General features: G+C 40.4%; 1 protein-coding gene across 1 annotated transcript in view; it reads right to left on the minus strand.

The window, feature by feature from the left end:
• The window catches only part of LOC101845322, a gene marked incomplete at its 3' end in the record, with an annotated part of 8,556 nt that extends 6,606 nt beyond the window's left edge, over positions 1 to 1,950 (minus strand). Inside the window, 1 exon segment of the mRNA XM_013082309.1 lies at positions 1,857 to 1,950.
• Positions 1,951 to 4,389: the final 2,439 nt, after the last annotated feature.

Consider the following 4,389-nt stretch of genomic DNA (forward strand, 5'->3'; position numbering starts at 1 on the left):
ACCCCCCCCCTCCCCGCCCCATTCCCAACCCCAAACAAGTAGACAAAAAAACCGATCCCTTCACGTATGCGCAGATAGATCTAGCTCAATACTATCACGGGGATGACCCTGACTCGAATCCCCCACAGTGTATCCACCATATACTTGGATGGTTTTTGAATTTTCAAAGCTCTCCATACACCTGCTGGCATGGTCCAGTTGGAGAGAGTTTATAATATATTCGGAAGTCCACTGTATAGCCTAAATTGGTCTTAAGGAGCGAAGAGGCGTATTAAACCTCTACCCTACAGGACCACTGCTACGCTGCCCATAGAAGACAAGGGTCACTGAGGGCAAATTCTTCTCAGGTCGTAAAAATACTGTAGCGTGACTTGGTTAACAAGTTGTGTTTAGCACGGTAGAACGCTCGTGCGTAATACAAGGAACGGAAATACGGCAACTGATACGGATGCGTTAATAAAAAGGAGAAAAGTGTATTTAAAGGTTGCACTTTTCAAGGTTTAACAAGTGTACTCAAAGGGAAGTGCTTAAAAGAGGCAGGACCTTCAAGTCAAACGTCCATCTCCGATAGGACTGAGTAAAATGGAAAAGTAAATCGTGTAAAGTCCCTTTCCAAAGGACACAGCATTGGACAAAACTGATCTTCGAATCCCCCAATCCACAATTTCAATTAACGGGTCTGGTAACCTAATTACTGACGCGACTTTTTAAGTGTAGTTCAAAGTTCATTTCCAAAATGTTCAATATGAAAATAGTAAGCTGATGATAGTAAGTTTTTTGCCATGAAAAGTTAGTCGACCTTAGGGGTGATCAGAAAATTCGAAGCAGTTTCACCAAAGGAAACATTTGGTCGCTTTTAAGGACAAGTGGGCTAACCTAGATTTCGGGGGTTTCCAGAAATCTTGACATACACCAAAAGTGGGCATTGCCCTACCTATAAGAGAAGTTTGGTTTCATTGGTGCGTATATTTGTTTGGTTATAGAGAAAACCTTCCTTGTCTTTTCAGACAGATTTCATGGATCCAAAAACTTTATCTTCGATTTTCACAAAACAGCATCTTTCGAGATAGCTTCTTTGTGCTTAAAAGTGACCCTTTATTAAGGTGGCCTATCTATCGGGGTGAGGGGGGGGGTGGGTGCTGCCTTATGAATGGAAAACAATTACGTTTTTATCAGTTGCCGAAACAGACTTACAGTGACTGATTATAACATATTTATCTTAACCATATTTGCCCACAACAACTGAGGTTGATTAAAAGCTTTTCTTCACAGATTTCCATAAAATACTACACATCTTCGTCATGCAGAATATTATAAGAGTTCACAGCACTTCCTGTTTCTCACACACATTTAACATACGCATGGCCTGTGTCACAGCTCACCAATGACTCTTTTTTGTGACCAAAACTTGTAGAAACCACCCATTGTGATTTTATAGCAGTGTTTATTTAGGCATTTTCGAGAAAAAAGCTAACATCTGTTTACAAAAATGTTGATCTGCTAAGACAAATCGATACAAGTCACTGTGCAAAAGCTGTAGAGTCCATGTTCGATAGTTGAGGAGGTATTTCGCTACCATAGAATTACAAAGATCTATCTGATTTTGGTTGGGGTTCGAGTCTTAATGACTAAGACCATGAAGTCAGAAACCAAACATTCTATCTGTTTCATCAAAATCGAAAGATTATTCGGAGTCGTTATCAAGATATTTAAGGAATCTCTTCCGAAAAAAAGCTTGACATGTTGTGAAACTTACAACTTTGTATTTTAAACTGTTCAAAACTTTCTAATTCTGACAATACGTTGCACCCCGAAGTTTTGACTACACTGTAGTAATATTCCCACAGCAGCCTTACCTTTTCCTGACGCCGTGTCCCACTAGTTGTACTGCACTAGGCTATGGGCGGGTACTGAACAAATCTGCTCTTCTCAGCGCTGGACGACAATGCTCTGACCAATCATGACAGACCACTCCGGTTTTATAGTCCGGCCCGGTCAAGGCGGGGCCCAGGTCTCGTCTCGCTCACCGGCTTTCTGCGTTAGTCTGTGGAAAATTTTGTTTAAAAAAAAAGAAATTAATGGTGCACATCTCGAACTCAAATATTGTGTGCTCTACAGATTTTGGGATTTGATGGTGTGTTTTTTTAAAATATTGTTGTTGCATTTTTTAAATTATTTTTACAAGGATGTCACAGACTTACTGTATCAATATGATATTTTTAAGGAGAAACACTTCTCTCCCTTATGTTGTTAGAGAGCATTGGGTGGAGAAATGAAGAAAAAGGAAGTAAAGGTTCAATAAGCAATAAACAAACAACAAAACAAGTAAACAAACAAACAAACAAACAAAAACTGTTACAAAAAGAAAACAGCCAAATAAACAAATTGTGCTTTGGGAACCATTTGTTCCAACTTTAGCCATAAAAATGCATGAAAAATAAATCTGAAGAAACTCCCCCCCCCCCCCAAAAAACCCCCCCCCCCACCGAAAAAAAAACAACAACAACCAACAAACCATTTCACCTTGTTTTTATTAATACCTCCCCGAGTTTTAGCCCCCCGCCCCCAAAGCCCCGGGAAAAAACAAGGGGGAAAGTTTGCCGCCCGCCGACTCTTTGTACCTAAAATAATAATACAATATACATTTAATTAATCTTAACACAGGTGATTTGGACATGACCACTTTTGGCTCTCAGCTGCAGGGAGTGAGTAGAGTGGTCTCTGAGTGAAAAGCTCAGTGGTTACATTTATTGAAGAACTGAGTGTTTCTACTTGCTATGTCTTATGCCAGATGAATGTTTGCTACTCGCCTCCTCCTTTCGTACTCACAGATAGATAGATCGCTAGAGATATCATAATTTCTATACAGAGACTGTCTGTCTGTCTGTCTGTCTATCAGTGGGTGGTTGGCGGGCGCTCTGGTGTGGTTTGCTCCTTCTTTCCTGTCAAGCATCTATCGTCCTTGTCTCCCCTTCTTCTTTTTTATGTTTGTTACTTCTTGTAACACCTCTAATCTTCTGGCGCTCATCTGACCTTATGCAGTTGCGAGCGCCGTAAAACCTCTACTAAAACTAAACTAACTGTCTGTCTATCTATCTATCTATCTATGTTCTATGTGTCCAAGACGTTTCCGCACTCGCTGACACCAGGTAATCTATTTGAATAAAAACCTCGCACGTGCGATCCCTAATCAATCAGACGAACAAAAGAACTATGTTTGTACGGTAACCTTTCATTTTCTCTTTTATATTTCCGTATCAAAACCTAAAATTTCAATCGGATATAATACTAGTTCTGAAATTGGACATATATTTACAGAACTGATATATTATCGTTTCCAGTTTGCGACAGGTCGCAACAAATAAATAGGATTTTGTTAGATACTAGGTTCTTTTTCCAGGGGAACTGCAGGCTCTATAATAGCATGTTGGTCTGTAAGAGATCCAGAGAATCGAACGCGCCAAACTGGACCTGCGGGTCTGGGCGGGGTCCGCAGAACCAGACACAATGGAGGGGACATTTGTAGCTGGGTAGACGCTTTGGGGGTCAAGTTGAAGTCGACTTGGGAGGGGTTGGGGGTTATGGGTACTGAGCGTTCTTCTGCTTTTGTTGTTCAGAATAAAGACTCTCGCTTACGAGCAGAATATTTCCGGGCGGTGAAAGAAATTGGAGAAAAGAAGAATTTAGTGTCTGGTTATTTTTTTGTGTTGAATGGGGATTTTTTTGCGTTATTTTCTCAGCTAAATTGCTGTCCTGTCCTTGGGGAATCAACAGAGCGCATCGACTGAAGGGCTGTAAAGAAATACCACGCCAATTTTACAACAGTGAAACTTCAGAACTTATAAAACATTAACAATAGGTACCTTACAACAGTCCACGACAGTCTTTGTGCGTACCGTCGAAAAGTGACTGAATTTAATCAAATACACCTACTTGTCCTAGTATATTTTAGTACATTATTACCTCGTGAATTCGAAGTTAAAGAAAAGTTGGTGCGAAAAACAAACACGTCTCTTGGTAGTCTTAGTTCTGGAAAAAAAGCAAAGGTCGGACCTTAGCAATGTATGATAAAAAGGAAGGCTGGGTAAATACAGACATTTTACATCTCCATCGATGCAATTAAAATTTAAATCATTATGAGATCGTCTGCTTCCATTGTGCCTGGCATACCTAATCTGGACTGAGAGGTATGAAACGTCTAAATAGACAGACGGAGTTATTTGATGAAAAGTCTTACCACTCAAGAATCGATCTCACGTCTTCTTCTAGCGACAGTGAAGTCCCTAACCCTTTTACAGCAGACACCGATCCGACATTAATTTGCTTGTTGGCTTTTTTACTTGAAACAGTTGCCATAGGATTTGCTTTTTTGTTAGGGTGGGGGGGGGG

This window comes from Aplysia californica, unplaced genomic scaffold, assembly GCF_000002075.1.
Source record: "Aplysia californica isolate F4 #8 unplaced genomic scaffold, AplCal3.0 scaffold00168, whole genome shotgun sequence".
NCBI classification, from domain to species: domain Eukaryota; kingdom Metazoa; phylum Mollusca; class Gastropoda; order Aplysiida; family Aplysiidae; genus Aplysia; species Aplysia californica.